The sequence below is a fragment of the Budorcas taxicolor genome, chromosome 8 (assembly GCF_023091745.1).
Source record: "Budorcas taxicolor isolate Tak-1 chromosome 8, Takin1.1, whole genome shotgun sequence".
In the NCBI taxonomy this organism is placed as follows: domain Eukaryota; kingdom Metazoa; phylum Chordata; class Mammalia; order Artiodactyla; family Bovidae; genus Budorcas; species Budorcas taxicolor.
Window position 1 is genome coordinate 111228056 of NC_068917.1, and position 14816 is coordinate 111242871.

Genomic DNA, 14816 nt, shown 5'->3' on the forward strand with positions numbered 1-14816 from the left:
ATTGGGAATGGGGAGAAGTTTGATTTCGAAAAAGAAGCATATTCTTTTTTGTGTGTGAAAATTATCGGAAGACATATGATTTTTTCCTACGCCAGTGGCTCGCAATCCTGCTTATATCTTAAAATTGCCTGATCATTAATCTGCAGTGTTCAAAGAAATAGTTGTGCTTGTTACTTTTTCCCTTCAGTGTGGTTATGCTATTAATTTTAAATTCAATAAGGGACATGTGTTTCTGTCTGTATGCTGTTTCACCTTTCTTCCCCACCCTTGTTAATAATTTCTGAGCATGTGGTATATGAATCCAGTACCAAAGGTGAAACTATAACGAAAGTTATCCCTGGAGAAATGCTGCTACACCCACATTATGTTCACCCAACTCTCGCTCAGGCCCTTTGGGAACCAATCTTATTAGTCTCTAAGTTCTCCATCCTCTGATTTTTTTATGTACAGACAAGTAGAAATGTTTATTTCTCTGTCTTACACAAGGGGAACATCTATAGCTATCTTTTTTAAAAGATTTTTGCATTTTGCTTTCTGTAAATGACAATATATCCTGAAAATATTTTCACATCAGTCCATGGAGATTGTCCTCATTCTTTCTCAGATGCACATTATATCATTCTACTTGTACCAAAGTTTATTCACCTATTCCACTACGTGACTTTTTAATATCTTATTAGCAATATTTTAAAATTACAAACAATGTTCCAGTGAATCAATGTATATCTACATACTTTATAAATCTGGAGGTTAAAATTCAGAATAAATTTCTATATGAAGAATTATTGGTTCAAATGTTAAATGTCTCCTTTTTAGATATTGCCAAATTCCCATCCAAAAATGATTGTCCCAGTCTGCACTCTGATCAGCAATGTATGAGAGTATCAGCTTGCCCACAGCCTGGCCAAAAGAATGTGTTATCACACTTATGTCCATCTGATAGGGAAGACATAGCTTCAAGGGCTTTCCTGGTAGCACAGCAATAAAGCATCTACCTGCCAATGCTGGAGATGCAGGTTTGACCGCTTGGTCAGGAAGGTTCCCTGGAGAAGGAAATGGCAACCCACTCCAGTATTCTTGCTTGGAAAATCCTACGGACAGAGGAGCCTGGCAGGCTACAGTCCAAGTAGTTGCTAAAGAGTCATACACAACTTAGCAACTAAACAATAATGATGAGAGAAAGTGAATACCCACATGCAGGATTTTCATACATTTTTCTCTAACTCTGTAGTTATAACCTGGGAATACACATTAGAATGGCTATGTGTGTGAATTTAGAATGCACATATGTCTTCTAACCTAGGAGCTTTTCATTTTATTTAGAAAGAACTGCTGGTAATTCGAATACACAGCCAATAGTGTAAACTGCTGCTTTGGATGATGCAGAATGAGGACATGGGTATAGAACTGCAACAATCACCATCATCATCAGATGAAAAATCACCTGGAAAAGAAGTCAAGAGGGAGAGAAGAAAATAAGTGAACCATGAACTTTCAGATGTTCAAGCTGGTTTTATAAAAGGCAGAGGAACCAGAGATCAAATTGCCAACATCTGCTGGATCATGGAAACAGCAAGAGAGTTCCAGAAAAAAAACATCTATTTCTGCTTTATTGACTATGACAAAGCCTTTGACTGTGGGAATCACAATCAACTGTGGAAAATTCTGAAAGAGATGGCAATACCAGACCACCTGAACCTGCCCCTTGACAAACCTATATGCAGGTCAGGAAGCAACAGTTAGAACTGGACATGGAACAACAGACTGGTTCCAAATAGGAAAGGGCGTATGTCAAGTTTGTATATTGTCACCCTGCTTATTTAACTTATATGCAGAGTACATCATGAGAAACGCTGGTCTGGAAGAAGCACAAGCTGGAATCAAGATTGCTGGGAGAAATATCAATCACCTCAGATATGCAGATGACACCACCCTTATGGCAGAAAGTGAAGAGCAACTAAAAAGCCTCTTAATGAAAGTGAAAGAGGAGAGCAAAAAAGTTGGCCTAAAGCTCAACATTCAAAAAACTAAGATCATGGCATCTGGTCCCATCATTTCATGGGAAATAAATGGGGAAACAGGGGAAACAGTGTCAGACTTTATTTTGTGGGGGGGGGGGGGGGGTGTCCAAAATCACTGCAGATGGTGATTGCAACCATGAAATTAAAAGACGCTTACTCCTTGGAAGGAAAGTCATGACCAACCTAGATAGCATATTAAAAAGCAGAGACATTACTTTGTCAACAAAGGTCCATCTAGTCACTATGGTTTTTCCAGTGGTCATGTATGGATGTGAGAGTTGGACTGTGAAGAAAGCTGAGCGCTGAAGAATTGATGCTTTTGAACTGTGGTGTTGGAGAAGACTCTTGAGAATTCCTTGGACTGCAAGGAGATCCAACCAGTCCATTCTAAAGGAGATCAGTCCTGGGTGTTCATTGGAAGGACTGATGCTAAAGCTGAAACTCCAGTACGTTGGCCACCTCATGTGAACAGTTGACTCATTGGAAAAGACTGATGCTGGGAGGGATTGGGGACAGGAGGAGAAGGGGACGACAGAGGATGAGATAGCTGGATGGCATCCCTGACTCAATGGACATGAGTTTGGGTGAACTCCAGGAGTTGGTGATGGACAGGGAGGCCTGGTGTGCTGCGATTCATGGGGTCCCAAAGAGTCAGACACGACTGAGTGACTGAACTGAACTGAGCTGAGAGTAACCTACACAGAAGTATGTGCTCAGTCATTTCAGTCATGTCCAACTCTTTGCCACCCTATGGACTACAGCCTTCCAGACTCCTCAGTCCACAGGGTTCCCAGGTACCACTGCTGGACTGGGTTGCTGTGCCCTTCTGCAGGAGATCTTCCGACCCGGGGACCGAACCTCCATTTCCTGCATTATAGGTGGATTCTTTACCAACTGAGCTACCAGCCAAGCCCCAACCTACACATACAGCCAGTCCCGTCTCTATCCTTCATTCCATAATTCAGTGGATTTTCCCCCAGAAGTCTCTCTCTCTATATATATATTTTTAATATGTAATCAGTAGTTTCATTTCCTTGCTTCAATAGTTTTTCTTGCCTAGAATGTTCTATGCCCTCTCCACTCTGCCTCCCACCCCATTTCTTTAACACGTCTTAGGCCCTGAATAATCCATTATTGCTTCAGCTTAGAAACCCCTCCTCTGGAATCCCTTCTCTGCTGTCCTCATCACCCTCCTCATCCTCTGTTTGGGTTGAATATTTCTTCCTTGCATTCTAGCTACTAAAACTTGTGCATGCGTGCTAAGTTGCTTCAGTTGTGTCGGACTCTTTACGAACCTATGGACTGAAGCCCGCCAGGCTCCTCTGTCCATTGGATTCTCCAGACAAAATTACTGGATTGATTTGCCATGCCCTTCTCCAGGGGATGTTCCCAACCCAGGGATCGAACATGTGTCTTTTAATATGTCTCCTGCATTGTAGGTGGGTTGTTTACCACTAGCGCCACCAGATAGTAAGGATAGAGCAGAGCCGTGTTGCTTTGTTACATCTCTTCATCTGTATTGTAAGTCCCTTGCATGCTTGAACTATTTTCAACCCATCTATGTAATAGAGGGAGGAAGGACTCAAGCTGTCATAAGTTTGAAATAAGAAAATCTTGCCTAAAATAAGAAAATGGGTGTACCTATGGCTGATTCTTCTTGGTGTTTGACAGAAAACAATAAAATTCTGTAAAACAGTTATCCTTCAATTAAAAAGTAAAGTGGAAAAAAACCAATAGAAAGAAAAAAGACTAAGTCAAAATCCCTCTTTAAATATACAGTTGATGGTTATTAGCAAATGGATACAACCATGTAACCATTGCTATAAAGTAAGCAAGAGAAATATTTTTCAGTTCGTAAGTTTCCCCTGTGCCCTTTCTTTGTCAATCACCCCACCTTCTGCCGCTCTGGCCCCAAAGCCACCATAGGTCTGTTTTGTGTCACTATAGATTAGATGTAACTGTTTTGGTTTAAATTTCTCAGAACCTGTCAAAATGTTATCTGAGGAGGTTGTGCCACTTTCCATTTCCCCTGGCATGTATGAGCATTCTAGTTGTTCCACAAATTGTCAGCAGTTACCATTGTCAGTCTTTTTTAATTTTAGTCATTTTAGCTAGTGTGTTTCTTTGTGCCTTTAATTCTAAGACTTCACAAAAGTTAAAGGGACTAATTCAGGTGATTAAAAAATTGATCAAGTCTCTTTAGATGACCCCAACCCTCCTTCCTCTCTATATATGCGCATGCTATTCTTTCTATCAAGAGATCTAGCTTATTTCCTCTCCTCTTTAATCTGGGATGGCATTTGAACTGGTTTTGACCAACAAATGGAGCAGAAGTGATGCTCCTGTAATTCTGAAACCAAGACTTAAAAGGGTTGACAGCTTCTACTTCCTGGAGCCAGAAATTCACATGCTTTGCTGTTAGAAGCCCAACCTACATGGAAGTTACATCGCGGTTGACCAGATAGTGGAACTCTCAACTAGCAAATAGCCAGCTCCATGTCAGTAGGACTTCTCAGACATTCCTGCCCTGCTAAGTCTCCACTTGGCCCGACCCTGTGAACCATCCTACTGAATCCACTCAACCCATAGTTGTGAGAGCTAATAAAATGGCTGTTTTAAGCCACTGAGCTTGATGGTGTTTTGCTAAGTAGCAATGCTGCTGCTAAGTCATTTCCGTCATGTCTGACTCTGTGTGACCCCATAGACGGCAGCCCATCAGGCTCCCCTGTCCCTGGGATTCTCCAGGCAAGAACACCGGAGTGGGTTGCCATTTCCTTCTCCAATGCATGAAAGTGAAAAGTGAAAGTGAAGTCACTCAGTCGTGTCTGACCCTCAGCAACCCCATGGACTGCAGCCTTCCAGGCTCCTCTGTCCATGGGATTTTCCAGGCAAGAGTACTGGAGTGGGATGCCATTGCCTTCTTTGTAAGTACCAATTGATAACCAAAATATTAGTATATGAAATGCTTAACCTAAGGCTCATTTAATATTTGCCAAGCGTTAATACACCCATTCACTCAAAATGCATTCTTTGTATACTAAGCACTGTGCTAAATATTACAACACTGCCATGTGTCTTGAGAAAAATAAAAGGAAATTACTTTCTCCATTCACAAATGATAGCATTTAGTTATAATGGTTAGGTATCTTTTGACTATAAGTCATTGACCCTCATTTGGCTTTGATCAAGAGTCTCTTTATCCCAATCAGGCCTCTCTGAGAGCCTGGAATGATTTCCCTAGGCACCGAGTACCATGAATCTTCCACACCCCCTCCTCTAGGGTAACCCTTGTAGGACCCAGGATACAACAACACCTGCTGCTTAAGAAACAGTGGAAACGTGACCTACTTCAGTCACGTCAGCAGAGATTTTGTCTTGCAACAGTTCATTCTTTGAGTAAATGAGGTGCAGTCTTGAATAGCTGTAGGAGAGTAGATTGATTGCTGATGGAGCCCGTTCAAGCAGCCCCGTTCCCCACCACTCAGATCACCCACCATTCAGATCACCCACCGCTCAGCCACAGTTCACAGGCAGCTGTGACAGACTGAGTTCAGAAAGAGCACAGCAATTGCAGCTGCCTTGATGCCCAGAGCACAGAATGCCCTTTTCACCTCTTTGGAAAATGAAAGAGACAGAATGACCCACCGTACCGCACTCTGGCCCTGACGATGCTCCTGTCCATCCTGTTCTCACAGCAAGGGACTTGAGAGGCTCATTGATGGTTTGAGCTGGATGAGACCTACTGCAGCCCAAACTCACCATTTACCAGATCCAAGGAAAAGGAGGCCCCAGGAGGTTAAGTGATGCTCTACTAAATCACACAAGAATTGGAAGCATGGCTCAGACCACATGTTGGGTCGCTAGAATCTTAATCATAGGTCTTTCCCATTTGAATATCCTGTCTCTCTGCTTCGCTGGTGCTTGGGACTTTTTTTCTTTTTTTTCCTCCAATAACTGCTCATGCTTTGGAATAAATCTACTGTTTCCTCCAGAGTATAGATCATAGAGACCAGGATATGTGCCAGGACCGTATCTAAAACCTCATCACCTTCTCGTCACTAGCACCTCTTACCTAAATAACTTCATAATTTAGTAATTCAGCAAAGTTTCCTGGATGACTAATATATAAAAAATTCCATGTCTACAGTAAAAATCAGTATGTGATAACTTTGTGTATGATGATCATTTAATTAGACATTCCAATGGAATGAATCCTGATTGTTTTCATGAAGCAGCGTTAAGTCATAAATATTACAGAAGTCAGACAAAGTGAACTTAGTCTAGAGCCTTGCTCTGGTACAATAGCATCAGCAAACAGTGGGCAGGTTGCTAGAAGTGCAGATTCTCAGGCTGTGCCCCAGGCCTACTGAATCAGAAGAAGAGAAGACGTTAATCACTCAGCCGTGCCCGATTCTTTGCAACCCCATGGACTGTAGCCCACCAGGTTCCTTTGTCCACGGAATTTTTCAAGCAAGAATACTAGAGTGGGTAGCATTCCCTTCTCCAGGAGATAGGAGATCTTCCCAACTCAGGGACTGAACCCATGTGTCCAGCATTGCAGGCAGATTCTTTACCATTAATCAGAATCTACACTTTAATCAGATCCTCAGGAGGTTTGTACTCACATTGACATTTGAGAAATCTGAAACAGAGTACAGAGAAGCAGAGGAAGAAGGAATTATTTTGACTGATGATGTGATTAAGGAGGATCCTACAGCAGAGGGCAGCAGACTGATGTGCTTATCAAGGCACTTGGATCAGACAGACCTGGATTAAGCTGGAGGAAGTTGGAAAGTTACTTAAATGATTTGGCCATAAAATGGGCATGGCATTAGTGCCTGTCTCCTAGGGAGCAAGAAAATACTTGTTATGTGGAAATAAGGGGGTGTGGGGAATGAAGAAGTGGATAAGGGAAGGAGGGGCATTAGAACTGAATAATCCACAGCACTGTGGCAACTGGAGAGAATAGGTTTGAGTTTATTGCTGGCTGGGGAAGCGATAATGCCATTAGCAAAAACAGAGAAGAAATTTCATCAAGTGGAAGATGAGAAGGAGGCTAGCATGTCTAATCTTTTCTCTGGGAATTTTGACCCTTGAGTTTCACTTCAACATGTCAGTCTCTGAACTCCAGACAAAGCACAAAATTTGAGGTGGATTCTTCCTCTCAGTTGCATTCCTCCGCTGTGCTCCCCAGGGGCCCCTGAATATCTCCCTGAAATAGATACAGAGCAGCCCTTTAACTTCACTGTAAAAGGCTCCCTAAATGCAGCTTGATTTTTCACTCCACGTAGCATTTTGCTTTATGCACGTAGTCATCTAATGTAAAGGGTAATTCGGGGTTGATAAATTAGCAGACAGGAAAGAGGCCTACCCAGAGCTCCAGTGAGCCGTTTAGCATTTGGTGAGCTCTGTAGAGCTTCGGTCACTTCCCACACACAGAGGTAGTAAATATCCCTCTCCGGATGGTACTTGGGGAGAACGCCTCTGCATTTTGATACTCTGTGAAGTGCATTCCTGCGAGCAGCAGTCATTTCATGTCCTAGATTAGAACTTCGGAGCCATGCTTCTGGGGGTCTTTTTAGTTCAGTGGGGAAACTATGCTCCAGGGAGATGTCGTGACTTCCTGGGATCCTTATTCAGCTAGTTATCTAAGTGAGTTATTTGGGCACTTTCCTTTCTTTGTTTCTTTCTTTCCCCGATCCCTCTCTCCCCACTGCCTTCTCTGTCTCTGTTTCTCTCTCTCCTTCCATGACTTTTCCCTGCTGGTGAAAAGTTAGTGATGTTGAATAAAAGTCAATGTGTTAGTCACTCAGTCGTCTCCGACTCTCTGAGACCCCATGGACTATAGCCACCCAGGTTCCTCTGTCCATGGAATTCTTCAGGCTAGAATACTAGGGTGGGTTGCCATTCCTTTCTCCAGGGGATGTTTCCAACCCAGGGAAAGAACCCAGGTCTTCTGCATTGCAGGCAGATTCTTTATTGTCTCAAGCATCGGGGTTAGATAAATATAACTATAAAACTAAATCAAGTCAGGCTTAAACAGGGAGCATGCATTGAGATAATTCTGTTTCATTCATTATTGAGATGCAGTAATCTTGTTAGTATAGTTGATTTACAATGTCATGTTAGTTTCAGGTATATAGCAAAGATATTTATATATATATAAATAAATGTAAAATATTATAGAGAGAGATATAATTATACAGTTATATCAGTTATAGATATAGATCTCTAATAGTCTTTTCAGATTCTTTTTCCTTATAGGTTATTATGAAATATTCAAAATAGTTCCCTGTGCTATATATTAGGTCTTCATCGGTTACTTATTTCATATATAGTAGTGTGTGCATGTTAATCCACAATTCCTAACTTTTCCCTCCCCTTCCTTTCCTTTTTGCTAACCATAAGTTTGTTTTGTATAACCGTTTAGGTCTATTTCTGTTTTCTATATAAGTTCAGTTGTGAGATGCAATCCCAGTGTAATAGCTCATCTGGCTTAGGAACCGAGACTCCTACTCAAGGTTAAACTCAATATGAATCTATAGTATGATGTATCTGACCCCAAAAAAAGAAAGAAAAAATAAAAAGGATCTCATATAAATATCATCTCAGATGAAGCTCAAGGTGATGGGGGTGAAGGTTATATGCATTCCAAAGGACCTGGGTATTAAGATATTAAAGTTTCTCCTGACTCCAAAAGTTCACTCCTCTAGGAAAATTGTTTCACTAAATTTAGCAGCTTCAAGCTGGTAAGTTGAGAAGAAACAGGAGATAAGGTGAGCTTTTTTAAAACTTGAAAATTGCGCATGTGAGCTCTGAATTCAGCATCTTCATTTCTTTGTAAGGAGCTGGCTTTCCCATTAGGGGTCCCTGTGGGCCTAAGCTCTGTAGAAGGAAGCAGTTGCTTTTGAGGTGGTGATGGGCTGACTGTATGTAAAGGAAGTCCACTTGCCTCACAGGCCCTATGCTAGTTGACTGTTCATTGGAATCATGATTATTTTTGCCATTTCTGATAATCTGTGCAATCATTTTGCTGCCCAATTCCTCGTTTCAGGCTAGCATACTCTGGTCTTCAGGTGAGGCAGTAAGGATGCTAGGCGAGATAGCAACAAGCCCGGCTTCATTGCTTTTTTAAAGACTTTTATTTCCTTACTTTCATTTTAGTCTGGGTTGGGTCTTCATTGCTGGGTGCGGGATTTTCTCTCGTTGTGACAAGCAGGGTCTGCTCTCTACTTGTGGTGAGCAGGCTTCTCATTGCGATGGCATCTCGCGTTGTGAGCACGGGCTCTAGAGCACGGGCTTCGGTAGGTATGGCATGCAGGCTTAGCTGCTTCTCAGCACGTGGAATCTTCCCTGACCAAGAATCGAAGCCATGTCCCCTGCATTGGCAGGCACATTCTCAACCACTAGACCACTAGGAAAGACGCTGGCTATGTTTCTGTCTCCAACAAATCGCTGACAATGAGCCACTGACATTCTCTCGCTCTATTACTCACTGGATCGAGTCATTCCAATCCCTGGCATTTGTGTAGGAGCTGACAGTTTTAAGTCACCTTTATGGTCATTTTTTTCACATTAGAATCTCTGAATTACCCAATGAAGAGATCAGGATCATATTGATATAGATTTTTAAAAATCGTTTTACTGAAGAGGAAACCCACAGGATCATAAATCAAGTGCTTGCTTAAGGTTAGACTGCAATAAATGAGGAAGAATGTCCTGGAACTCAGAGTTTTTGACTTTCATCAAAAGATAAAAGTTTGAAAAGATGAAGTTATGCCTCTCATGCAAATATAAAGTGAACATATTATTTTATTTAACTCATGAATTAACAAGAGTGACAGTCAGACATTACAACTGGTTCAGAGGAAAACTCAAGAATATCACACATTATAATGTGATCAGAAATGCTGCAATCAATGTACAAATGAATTTTTAAATAACTTCCTACCAAAATGTTCAATAACCATAGCATGATGATCCATTGCATTCCATGGAGATAATTTCTATTTCTATAAACAAAAATTATTTGTATTACTGTTAGTTGCCTACAACTTGTAAGATTGTAAAATAACTCAAAGACAATGTGAGGCAGAGACAACTTTAATGGGTGAGCATCTTACAAAATGTTTAACAATAGCTTCCTAAACTCAAAATGTAATGTTCTCATTGTACAAATCCACATCCTAAAGAATAGCCTTTTTTCCTCTCTGACCCTACAACTGATCATTCATGATATTTGTTATATAGAGTTGTTAGCATTCAGGAATAGATGCTAAAGTACTCAGGTAATTATCATATGGTAAAAAGTTTTTAAACATAATGATTAGCATTTATTGGGCACTTACTATGTACTGAGAGCCAATAGCAGCTATTAATAAATGACTTTGTTTTTCTTATGTCATATAATCATCAAAGTAATCTTATGATATAGGGGCCCATTTTTCAGAAAAGAAAACAATCTTGAATACAGAACTTATACCAAGCATCCATTTAATATTCAGTAGAATAAGATCCTAGATTTTAATATTTTTGTAGTACTTAAATGAATCACATTATGCATAAAATACTTAACTGCCCTGTACTTGAATTTGGCCATCTAAAATGGAGGTGATAATACAAAAATAAAGTGCTATTAATGCCAAGAGGGATTCAAGAAATTTAGGAACAAAAATATTATATCAGCCTAAGAGTATATCACTAAGAGTTATCTGTGAAATCTCCATGTGAAGTGAATGGTTTTCATCAATTCCTCTCATAGGACTCCTACCAAGAGACTGTTCTGGAAGAGAGGGGTAGGGAGTATATGTCTCTATTTATAACAGAAAAAGCACTCGCAATTAAATCATGGTCTTCAGAACTGGACAAAGATAACACTTCCTCTGAGCAATTTACAAGATTTATTTAACCTATCTGAGCCTCAGTTTCTTCATCTTAAAATGGATAAAGTACCATTACAGACCTCAGATGGTCTCCTGGGTTAAATGAGATAAAGCACGTGGTAGAATTCAACAAACGGAAATTTATATGATTTATTGTTATTGTTAGGCCCCCTGTGTTCAAATTCAGCATCCGCCTTTGATATTAATATTACTTTACATTTTAAATAATGACTTCGTCTGGAAACAATTTTAAGTAATAGATATTTTAGAGAGTATATTTCCTGACCCTGCCATCTCTCTGGGGATTCTCTTATATGCCCTCAGGGAGCTGTGCTTTCTCCATTGAGAATATGAGACTAGCTCTTCAATGTCCCTTTGACTTTCATCTTGTAAGGCAGGCTATGCATCTTGCCTCTGACATCAGAATACAGAAAGGGACAGGGCACAGTTTAACTCTGCTGCAGTAGGAGAAATCCTTAGCTTTTGTTGGGATGAGCAACTTGAGACAACTACTTTCTTGATTTGGAAAAGATGACTTTTAAATTGCTTAAATAAAATCTCTCACTTCCAAAAGTACCATTTATAAAGCATTTTGAATTTAACCCAATTCAGCCCTTATTCTACTTTGTTTCAGGTTGTTATTGAACTATGGAGGGCATAGACATGGAAGGATGATGTCCCTCTCCTCCAAGGACTCGATGTCTAGTTGGGAAGCCCAACAGTCACAAGGAAACAATTCATGCTAGATTTAGAAAGTTAACATTAGAAATTAAATCCAGAGGTTAAAAACCATTGGCCAGTAGTCCGGCTTGACCTGAAGATATGTATATTTGATTTGAATGCTGTTGCAATCTTTCCAAGTTTAAATATAAAAATTGCAATTTTCTAAATTAAAATGAAAGTAGATCTCATAAGAAATTCAGAATTTCAGGTATCTCCCTAACATGGACTTTAAAATCCTATCCAGCAACCGTGAGTGATCTGTGGGCAGTAATAGTCACTTCTAAAAGGCTCTAGGGCTCCCTAGCTCACCATATCCAGTTTAAATTACTGATTTATCCTAACTACTCAGTCCCTGAGTATATTTGATCATGTGACCCTGGAAATAGTGACCCCTGAGGAGTATAATGTGTCCAGGAGAAGAGATAAATTCATTTCAACAGGGTAATGAAGCTGGGAAAATAGTAAAGTAAAATCTGAGCATCTACTGTGTTTCTCATATGTCACATACATTTTCTCAATTAATTTTGCAATGACTGTCTTAAGTAGGTGGCACTATAACACTTTCACGTTTGAGAAAAATGAGGCTCAGAGATTATTTAAAAATAGCCTAATTGGCAGAGCTAAGATGTAATTCCAATATAACAGACAGAAAATAACCCGAGAAGACTTTTTTTTAAGTGGATATATTTGCTTTGTAGTTTATATTAATCAGGACAGAGTAAGCTCTGCTGTAGTAATAAACACCAGTATATCAATGACTCACATACATCAGTGGGCTCAGCAAACTCTAGGGCAATAAGCCTCCTTACTGAGGCAACCAGTGAACACAGTGGTTTCTGTCTTGTGGTTTCATCATGGCAACAAGAGTTTCCCCCAATTGCTACTGAAAGAGGAAAGGGGAGCTCAACTGTTCTGTGTGGCTTTCACTGTCTCAACCCAGACGTGTTACTTCTGTTCACAGTTCGTTGTTCAAAATTAATGGAATGGCCGTGCTAAAAAGCAAAAAGCCTGACAAGTCTGTGTGCCCAGGAAGGAGAGGGGCTCCATGTAAGTGAACATGAGTAATGTTTATCACGATCACCTTTAGAGAGTTACGGAAACTCTTTGTCTCACCTTTGTTTCTAGGAAGGGATAATAAAATCTTTCTCACAAGATTTAAGTGATGGTTTGAGATGCTGTTCATAAAGTCCTGTGTACAGTGAATGACTTCTAACTGACTGATAATGGCATTTGTTTGATTTGCTAAATCTGATAAACAGAATGAGAGATCACGGTGCTTTTACTGTGTGGAATTAGGCAACTGAGTTGTAGCCTCAGTTCCAATACTGATGGTTAGTAGCTGTGGGAAAATCTCTGAGGTTTCATCCAAAGGGTGTAGGTATGCGTGCTAAGTCACTACAGCCGTGTCCAACTCTTTGCGGCCCTATGGACTATAACCCTCCAGGCTCCTCTGTCTATGGGATTCTCCAGGCAAGAACACTGGAGTGGGTTGCCATGCCCTCCTCCAGGGCATCTTCCCGACCCAGGGATGAAACCCAGGACTCTTACATCACCTAGCATTGGCAGGCTGGTTCTTTACCTCTCGCACCACCTGGGCAGCCCTTATCTAAAGGGTTAGAGGGTGAAAATACATGGTCACTGGGTTCCCCTCTGCTCCCATAGTCTATGTCTATGTATAGCTTCCTTCAGAACAACCATACATGTTGTCTACCAGCACCTTGCACAATCCTCTGATCCGGAGTTACTTGTTCCATTGGTGGAAATAGAGACAAAAAAAATTTCCCATTTGAGGATTCTACCATATAGGGCGTCCAGCACTATGTTAGATTAAAAACATAAATAAATATTTGAGAAAATAAGTGACTCCCTGTATTAGACAGCTCAAGCTGACATAAAAAATCCCATGGACTGGGTGGCTTGAACCGCAGATTGTTTTGTCATAATTCTGGAGGCCAGAATTTCAAGATTAAGTTGTTGTCAGGGTTGGTTTCTGATGAGCGCGGTCTTCCTGGCTTGCCGACGGCCACCATTTCGCTGTCCTTACACAGCCTTTCACTGCGTGCACGCATGCCTGGTGTCTCTCTGTGTCCTTAGAAAGTCATCAGTCTTACTGGATGAGGGCTTCACCCCTGTGATGTTAATTAACATTTATTACCTCCTTATAGACTCTATCTTCAAATACAGTTACATTAAGAGATACAGATTCAACATACGAATTCGCAGGGGACATCATTCAGTCCATAATACCACCATAAACCATGATGATTGAAAATATGGCCCTAGAGTTTGGACCATAAAAAATGCTTTAAAAGGATTCCCTTTTCTACAGGATACAGTGATTTTCAATGGAAAAGGCTCTACTTTGGGAGCACATTCTTATCAAATTCTTATCGCTTCTCTTGGTCTCTGCTTCTTATCTGTGAAATTAAGGTAGTAAGGAAGCAATGTATATGTTTTATCTCTAATCCAATCCAAAAGATTAATGGTGAAAACAAAAGAACCGAGACCATGTCTGGGGTCAGCAAGAAAGTATTGTACGATTAACTGCAGATGCTCTCTATGGCACAGAAAGGGACAAAATGATATTCACAAAAGTTATGTATCTGAAATTTTTATATTCGAGTAAACTTTAAAGTACCTACCGGCTCTAACATTATCACTCTATCAATGAGCACAGTCCCTTTTAGAAAGAGAGTGCCTTAGACTTAGAAAATCAGAAAGCAAACAGTATTTGGTCACTTTTTCAAGTCGAGACCTAAAAGCAAATTGGAAATAAATAATGGGGTCCTGATGCCCAAGGGGAGACCTTTGTCAGACTGAGTAGGAGACATGGTGAAGTGAAGTGAAAGTAACTCAGTCCTGTCCGACTCTTTGCGATCCCATGGACTATAGCCCGCCAGGCTCCTCTGTCCATGGGATTCTCCAGGCAAGAATGCTGGAGTGGGTTGTCATTCCCTTCTCCAGGGGATCTTCCCAACCCAGGGACTGAACCCAGATCTCCTGCATTGCAGGCAGATTCTTTACCATCTGTCTCAGCATGGTGATAACCTGTTAGATAACCTGAGCAGAGACCCTGCTGTGAGTTCACCAAAAGGGGGCAGTAGAGCCCAGGTTCAGCAAAGTAGGCCAGAAGAACTGCGCTGAGCTCACAGCCGCTCTCTCCGTTAGAAGCCAGTTACCAGGAGAATGC